Consider the following 9,448-nt stretch of genomic DNA (forward strand, 5'->3'; position numbering starts at 1 on the left):
ATGATTTAATCTCCCTGCCTAGCCTAGCTTCTTTTATTGTCTACCAGCCCTAAAGAAGCAGGCTCATGTAATAACCCTCCTCCTTTTCTTGACCAGTTAGAGCACCCCATATATAAAACTCTATCTCCTAATCTACTGGGAGCTGTTAGGGGCTAGTTGGTTCCTGAAAAATTTATGTCCTAACCTGCAGTACCTCAGAATGTGATTTTATTTGGAACTAGGGTCTTTACAGAGGTCAACAAATTAAAATGATACAATTAGAGTGAGCCCCTATTCAAAATCACTAGTGTCCTTAATAAAAAAGAAAAATTTGAACACAGAGACAAGTATAGAGGGAAAATAACAAAAAGAAACACAGGGAAAAGAGAGATATATGAATGCCAAGAAGAAATATCTAGAACAGATTTATCTCTCAAAGTCCTCAGGAGGAACCAATTCTGTAAATATGTTGATTTTGGACATCTAGCTTCCGGAACTGCGAAACAATAAATTTATATTATTTAAGCAACTAAGAATACCACAGAGTAGTTTCTCAATGCTTTGTATTTTCTCATCTGCTGACTGGATAACATAAAGTGAGATTATGGCATACACACTTGTTGATTCCTTCCAGTTCAACCCTCCTTCTCTTCAGATCTAAGCAGAGAGTAAGTCCTGAGAGCCAAATCCCTGCACTTGAGTTGTTAAAGGCTGTAAGCTATGCCCTCAAATAAATATCTTCTCTTTCTATTTTGCTACACCTTTTGTCTTTAACCTTCAAGCAGTCTTCTTAGAAAAACGATTCAATAAACATCTGCTGTAGATGTTAATATAAAACCTAAATTTTAGAGTCTCTTCATTCAAGAATTGGTCTAAGAGAAGATGCTATGGGATAGATAACTCTAATACCCTATGATGAGGGTTTAAGTTCACCCAAAGAAGGTAATCATTAACTCTGCTCAAAGCAGGGCAGTGATGAAGGACATGGACATGCTTTAAAAAGTAACTTCAGGAAGAGATGCCAAGACTGTAGACCTGTAGGCAAGTCATAAGGTTGGAATGCAAAGAGAGGGTAGGTGAAGGAGCAATGGGTGAAACCTCAGGAAATGAGTACTGGTGGGGAAGTGAAATGGCAAAGGGTGAAACATAACAGAACTGTGATTCCTTGTGTCTGTGAGATTCTAAGCAAAAACATGGGCATGTCAATGCCTAGCACTTGGTAAGCAAGCAATAAATGTTAAGTAGTTCTCAATATTTATGATCCGTCCTGATGTGCACTCTTAAAACCCAGAGCACTCAAATATTGGCATTCCATTACCATATTTAGCTAGTACTGTTACAATTACTTTTCCTTTAAGGAAAGAAGAATCTGCCTAAAAATAAGGCAGCTACTTCTCAAAATTAATCTATGTATATAGGTCTCATAAGCAATATTTAGTACTTTTTTCTCAAATTGTAAACTATATATACAAATATAGTATACATATATCACAGTAATATGTTAGTAATATTAGCATACACTAGTGTATGCTATAGACATATAGTACTATAATGTATAATATGTACTTGTATAAAATGTACATATATAATATATGCAATTTATACATGTACATATGTATAAATATACCATTTAGTATATTACATGACACATATATAGGATAAGGTATATTACATTATAATCAGATGATATATATATTCTACCGCACTATTCTTCTGCAGCTTGATTTTGTAAATAACATTAACATTATGCTTTTAAGATTTATTCTTGTTGAGATGCATGCAATGATTCATTTATTTTTACTGCTGCTTCCAATTCCACTCTATGAATATATCACAACGAGGCTTCAACTATATTGTTAATGTTTTACTCCCAAAACTGAGTTGGGTGTATGCAAGTTTTAACTACATTATTTGTTAAGCTTCTTTGTAAGTAGTAAATATTTTCTAATAAAGCTAAAAGAAAACAGTTATCCAATATGCAGTTTATTCAGTCTTCCATGCAGACAAAATCATGTACTGCTCAACCTTGTACAGTCCACCTCAGACTTACCAGATTTATCTTGGGAGAGATTACATTAGCTAACTGTCTTATGGTAGTCATTCTACAATATAAACACACAGCAAATCATCACATCACATACCTTAAACATATACAATTTTATTTGCAAATTATATCTCAATAAGGCTGGAAAAATAAAATTTAATTAAAATATCATCGTATGCTTCTGACATCATTGGAGCTGAGATGATGTGAAGCTTTATCTTAGGTTGGTGAAGGCAGGGAAGGATATTAAGCAGGCAAGGTAAACAAAACTGAAAATAAAGCGGATATTATCAAAGTTCTATAATAAATCATATATAGCTTTTCTCTTCCCGTGGACCTGCCGCCATGAAGGTCGAGCTGTGCAGTTTCAGCGGGTACAAGATCTACCCCGGACACGGGAGGCGCTACGCCAGGACCGACGGGAAGGTTTTTCAGTTTCTTAATGCAAAATGCGAGTCGGCGTTCCTTTCCAAGAGGAATCCTCGGCAGATAAACTGGACTGTCCTCTACAGAAGAAAGCACCAAAAGGGACAGTCGGAAGAAATTCGAAAGGAAAGAACGCGCCGAGCAGTCAAATTCCAGAGGGCCATTACTGGTGCATCTCTTGCTGATATAATGGCTAAGAGGAATCAGAAACCTGAAGTTAGAAAGGCTCAACGAGAACAAGCTATCAGGGCAGCCAAGGAAGCAAAAAAGGCTAAGCAAGCATCTAAAAAGACTGCAATGGCTGCTGCTAAGGCACCTACAAAGGCAGCACCTAAGCAAAAGATTGTGAAGCCTGTGAAAGTTTCCGCTCCCCGAGTTGGTGGAAAACGCTAAGCTGGCAGATTATATTTTTAAATAAAGATTGGATTATAACTCTAAAAAAATTAAAATATAAATAAATAAATAAATAAATAAATCGTATATAATACTGACTTTTTTTTCTAACTAGTTACATTCTATTTTTCCTTCTTTTTCAATTTAAGTGAATTGGCTTCATATGTTTGTCTATAAAAATACTTAATATTCTGCCGGGCACGGTAACTCACGCCTGTAATCCCAGCGCTTTGGGGAGGCCAAGGTGGGTGAATCACAAGGTCAAGAGATCGAGACCATCCCGGTCAACATGGTGAAACCCCATCTCTACTAAAAATACAAAAATTAGCTGGGCATGGTGGCGCGTGCCTGTAATGCCAGCTACTCAGGAGGCTGAGGCAGGAGAATTGCCTGAACCCAGGAGGCAGAGGTTGCGGTGAGCCGAGATCGCGCCATTGCACTCCAGCCTGGGTAACAAGAGCGAAACTCCGTCTCAAAAAAAAAAAAAAAACAAATATATATATATTTAATATAATATACAATATATTTAATATATATATTTAATATTCTCAAACTGACATTTATTAGGGAATTTTTAAAAGATATATAAAGAGAAATTTAATACTATAATACTAAAATTTAAATAATGTTCATAAGATTATAAAAATACCACATGGTTATAGAGAAGCTCTTTAAGATTAAATTCACCATATCTAATAAATGTACTTGTAATATTTCAAGCCAAATAACTTTAACAACAGGAGAGAAGAAAAGAAAAAGGACAAGAGTGATAAAGACATGTGAGAGAGAATTTAAAAATGCTCTCACCAGATTTGCATCTGTCTAGCAGATGCGTTTATTTGCTTGCCTCTTGTTGATACAATACAGTGACTGTGATTTTGGCCATTATTTGCCGATTATCGTTTTGTTTTGCTTTGTTTCCTCAATTTGCTTCACAATGAAATATTTATTATCTTAATTTAATTTACATGATAATATGTATGTTTCGGAATGATTCTTGATTTTTACATTTCCTTTCACCTGTATTCACAACTAGTGGCATACCAAAAATCTCCACCCACAAAGAGAGACAGTTCTCCCTCTTGTCCTAGAATGCTAGCCAAAAATTAATTTAAAAGAACAAAAAAGGAATTTCTCTTTGGGTTTTATCTTAATAGAATTTCATATCACAGTCACATCTTAGTGTGATGAGATTTTCTGTAAAGCCTGACGCTCCACATTTTTAAAACACTCCTCTGAGAATGGTTTATGGGTATTGAACTGCACCTACAAATTTAATGGCTGTATGTGTGTGTGTGTGTGTGTGTGTATGTGTGTGTGTGTGTGTAAAAGCTAAATGTTTATGCTTTCAAAACAAGTCCTAGTATATCATAGAATGAACTCCTAACAATTACAAGAAATTTATTTTAGTTGTTATAAGAAACAATCTCTTCCTTTCCTGCAGTGATGATGAGTATGTTCTGTGGAGCACTAACAATTTCCTACCTTATCTTCAGCCTTGTTTATGTTCCAGGCTAATATACATGGCAATGCAGATGTCTCTTTTCTTTGTTGGATTTAATAATTCACTCATATTATTTAATCAAAACTAGACACTACCTCAATGGATTTCGTCACAAACTGTTCCTGTCTTCCCATCAACTTCAACAGGCGTTTTTTAATGGCAGGAGGAAATAGATGCAGCAGAAAAAAAACTGAGGACACCATCCTAAATCACAGAGCTTTGCCCAAAATTACAAGTCAAGAAATGATAAACACACAAAGATCGGAAGCCTGATTTTTGGCAATACCCATCAAAAAGTCTTAAAATGATGCATGTCCTTTCACATAGCAATTCCACTCCTAGAAATTTATTTTAAGGATATAAACCTAGATATTCAGAAATACAACATGGGGGTATTCATTACAGCCCTCTTCATAGGAGTGGAGAATCTGAAATAACTAATGTCCAATGCAAGGGTCTTGGTTAAATAATTGTTTCTCTATAATTTGTATAATATAAAGCCAAAAATGTGTGTTGTAGAAAAACAGTTAATGACAAGTAGAAATGGCATAGAAACTACTAATTGTCAGATCTATGAGCACTTATTCTCCTCTGAAAGAACTTTCACTTTACTTGGAATAGCAAAAGGCCATTTAAAACTAAAAACACTAATCCTTTAACAATATGTAAGTGTTTGATGAGCTCCCAGGAGAACTTTTGTAAAGGAGGCACATGCAGATTCCATCCCAATCATCTTTTGTCCCATTGCTCTTTTAGCCTGGAAAGCCTACTTTATGGCTAGAGTTATAGTAGCTCCTATGTGACCTAGAGAATGGCAATGACATGTAAAAGATGATGAAGCAAAATGATAAAGAAGACCAGGTGCAGTGGCTCACACCTATAATCCCAACACTTTGGGAGGCCAAGGCAGGTGGATCATTTGAGGTCAGGAGTTTGAAACCAGCCTGGGCAACATGGCAAAACCCCATCTTTACTGAAAATACAGTAAGTTAGCTGAGCATGGTGGAACATGCCTGTAGTCCCAACTACTAGGGAGGCTGAGGTGGGAGGGTAGCTTGAACCCAGGAGGCAAAAGTTGCAGTGAGCTAAGATCACACCAGAGAGTCTGTGAAGCCATCAGATATTTCATCATGCCTGATGAAATATCTACCTCTGAAAGTCTTTATGAAAGAAAAAACCTCCTAATTCAAGCAAGTATTATTACATCTCTGTTAATTGAATAAAATTAAATAAAATTTTGAACTGACATAACAGACTACACCAAAAAGTAAAAATAGAATTTATTTTCTGTAAAAAGTATATATGCACTTATATGCATAACTGTATGCATATATGTCTGTGTATATATTTTATATACACACTAAAAATGTTAGGATTTATATCAAAATGTTGACAGTGGTTAAAGAAACTATAAATAACTTTTTATTTCATAATTTTTATTATATAGAAGATATCCTATAGTGAAAAGTCAGTATATATAAAACATAGATAATATACTAAATACAACTTTAATTTGAAAACAATAGGTTTTTTTAATTCTTATTGAGATTTCAAAGAAATCACTATCAGTAAATCCAAAGTCTGATTAGCCTGTTTGCATGTGTAAAAAACAAAAAGTTTGCACTAAAATTAATTTAAGAAAATACTAGAATAACTTAGAACCGGAAAACTAGAAAAGAGAATTTATGCAAAGTGGGCTAAGGGTTGGATAGTAAACCACAGTCCTACTAACTTCTGTAATAAGTGCTCTGGATGGGAGGAATGCTAGGGAACAAGAATCTCAAGGCAGCACTGGTGACTTATTTGTTTAGGGGAATGAGTTCAGTTACCTGCTCAGACAGAAGAGCAGGTATTATGGTTTGAAATATTCTCTAAAATAGAACTCTAAGAAATAAATTTCTGTTCTTTATAAATTACCCAATCTCAGATATTTCATTACAGTAGCAATGAACAGACTAAGACAACATGCTAACAGTGAAGGGTCATTGCTGCAGCTCCCTTGGGACTGCCAACACAAAACAAGGAAAATACTCTGGTTGACTATAAAATATCTGCTATAAGTCTGTCTTCCCTTTCAGCTCTTTTTCAAACACACTACAGTAATATAAATTTCTATGCTCAAACTTTACAAGTTCTCATTTTCTTGGTGTGAAGAATTTAAACAAAGAACCCCCATGATCTGACTGAATCTATCTCTAGTACTAGAAATACACTAATATAGACCTGTTTTATAACACAGAGAAAAATGTAAAAAGTACTGTATGTTTAAAATAAAGAATTCACAAGTAGAGCTCTGGTTTCAAAATAGAAGCATGGAAGCAAGCTAGCTTCACTTCTCCCACAAAGAAAATTAAAAAACAGATACAGCATTGAGATTATCACCAGCAACATCAAATAACACAAAGATGAGAATGGGACAGTTCCCAGGGCCAGAGAGAAATGAAAAACTCAAAGTAGATGGTAAGAGAATCAGACTTCCATATCTACAACACCCATCCCCTCAATTCGCCCAGAATCATGAAAATTTTCTAACTCATAATGTATACACTAGACAAAGTGAGGTTGAGGTAGACTACCAGCTTCTTCATCATCTTAGATTCCTGTATTAGTCAATTCTTGCACTGCTATAAAGAAATACTTGAGAATGAGTAATTTATAAAGAAAAAAGGTTTAATTGGCTCATAGTTCCACAGGCTATAGAGGAAACACGGCTAGGGAGGTTTCAGGAAACTTACATTGCAGTAGACAAAGAAGAAGTAAGCACATCTTACATGACCAGAGCAGCAAAAATACAGAAGGGAGGAAGGTGCTACACACTTTTAAACAATAAGATTTTATTACAACTCTATCATGAGAAGAGCACTAGGGGAATGGTACTAAGCCATTAGAAACAGCCCCCGGATCTAATCACCTCCTAGCAGGCCTCACCTCCAACTGGGGATGACAATTGAATATGAGATTCAATATGAGCCCCAATCCAAACCTTATCAGTTTCCTGGTAAGAGACCTGGTCCTGTCTCAACCCATGAGAAGCATCATGAGTATCTGAAGGGAGACATATTTCTGACGGCGGGCAGAGAGAAATGGGGGAAAATGGAACTACCATCTCCAGCCCTGGAAATTCTGCTGTATAACCCAGCCAAAGGAGATGCCATATCAGAATGGTTGGCAACACACTTTTGTTAGGTATTTTCCACAAGTATCCTGATCATAAATCTCTAGGCCAGCCTCCCCACAATGCCAAAATATCCCCTTTGGAATATCCTTATTTGGGATGGAAAGGACTGGGATCATTTACTAGAACCAAGGCTGTCTAATGCCAAAGAGGAGGCAGTGACCTAGCAGAAAATAAAAAAGAAAGACACCAACAGATAAATTTAAAGAATCTCTAAGCTGACATATCCAGCTAAAAACAAAATAAGCCAGACAGAGAAGATTGAAATAAATAACTAATTATTCAATGCAAAGGCATAGACATATATCCACATGAAACATCAGCTAATAAGAAATTATGACCTTCGTGGACAAAGCAAGGAACCAGTGACTCCCTGAGACGACAATGCTGTGTGAGATCTCTAACCAAGAATTCAAAATAGAAGTTTTAAGGATACACGATGATCTCTAAGCTAACACAGAAAAGTAATTCAGAAACTTGTCAGAAAAATTCAATAGAACTTATAAATACATTGCTGAACTGAAATATTTATTAGAGCCTGTCAGCAGAAGAATGCATCAACCTGAGGAAAGAATTAGTAAACTTGAAGATAAGCTATTTAAAAATATACAATCAAAAGAGAAAATAAAAGAATAAAAAGAAATGAAGATGATCTACAAGATATAAAAAATGGCCAAAACTAGGAATTATTGGTGTTGAAAAGAGAGCAGAACAAGAACAAGGCATAGAAAGCTTATTCAAAGAAATACTAACAGAAAACTTTCCTAAATTTGAGAAAGATATAAACATTCATGTATAGGAAATGTAAAGAACACCAAACATATTCTACCCAAGTAAGGCTATCTCCAGGTGAATAATAAACAAATCCTCCAAGGTCAAGGACAAAGAGAAGATCCTAAAGGAAGCAACAGAAAAACAAACAACACACACAGGAGCTCCAATTTCATCCGGAAACGGACTTCTGTAAACCATAGACTCTAGGAGGGAATGAAACATTTTAAAGTGCTGAGTGAAAAAAACTCCATCCAGGACTGCTGTATCCAGATAAGTTATCCTTCAAATATGAAAGAGAGGTAAAGCACTTTCCAGACAAAAGCTGAAAGAATTCACCACCACCGGAGACATCTTACATGAAATGCTAAAGGGAGTTCTTCAATCTGAAAAAAAAAAAAGACTACAAAAATGCAAAAAAGAAAATATTTAAAGGTATAAAACACACTGGTAAAATTAAATATGTAGACAACTGCTGAATACTTTAATGCTGCAATTGTAGTATGCAGTTTACTCGCAACTCTAGTATGAAGCCTGAAAGATAAATCTTCAAAACAATAATAGCTACTGTAACCTGTTAAGAGACAGGCAATATAAATATATGTAAATTGAGATAATAAAAATTCTAAATATGGGGGGATGAAGTTAAAGTATACAGATTTTACAGTTTTTTCTTTGTTACTCTGATAATGATGTAAGACAATTGCTATTTTTTAAAATAATATATCAGTAAAATGTTTTTTGTAAGCCTCACAATAGCAAACTACAGAAACCTGTAACAGATACACTAAAAACAAAAAGCAATAAATTGAAACTTTATAGCAGAGAAAATTATTTCATCATAAAGGAGACAGTAAGAAAGAAAACATACAAATGAGGAATTACACAAGAATAGAAAAATAAGCAACAAAGTGGCAGAAGTCCTTACTTATAAAAACACTTCATAGGATATGTGAGCTCTCTAACCAAGAATTCAGAATAGCAGTTTTCAAGATACTCAGTGATCTCTAAGCTAACACAGAAAAGTAATTCAGAAACTTGTCAGAAACATTGCTTCATCATGACAGAGCAGAATTATCCCTGGAATGAAAGAATGGTTAAACATATGCAAGTCAATCAATGCAATACATCATATCAACAGAATAAAAGACAAAAA

The 9,448-nt window shown here is 35.0% G+C and overlaps 1 pseudogene across 1 annotated transcript; it reads left to right on the plus strand.

Moving 5' to 3' along the window:
* The first annotated feature begins 2,340 nt into the window (after positions 1-2,340).
* On the plus strand, positions 2,341-2,881 carry LOC100394543 (large ribosomal subunit protein eL24 pseudogene; annotated as a pseudogene). Its single transcript, XR_013526076.1, has one exon. The product of XR_013526076.1 is annotated as a large ribosomal subunit protein eL24 pseudogene (transcript).
* Positions 2,882-9,448: the final 6,567 nt, after the last annotated feature.

Source organism: Callithrix jacchus, chromosome 14, assembly GCF_049354715.1.
Source record: "Callithrix jacchus isolate 240 chromosome 14, calJac240_pri, whole genome shotgun sequence".
NCBI classification, from domain to species: Eukaryota; Metazoa; Chordata; class Mammalia; order Primates; family Cebidae; genus Callithrix; species Callithrix jacchus.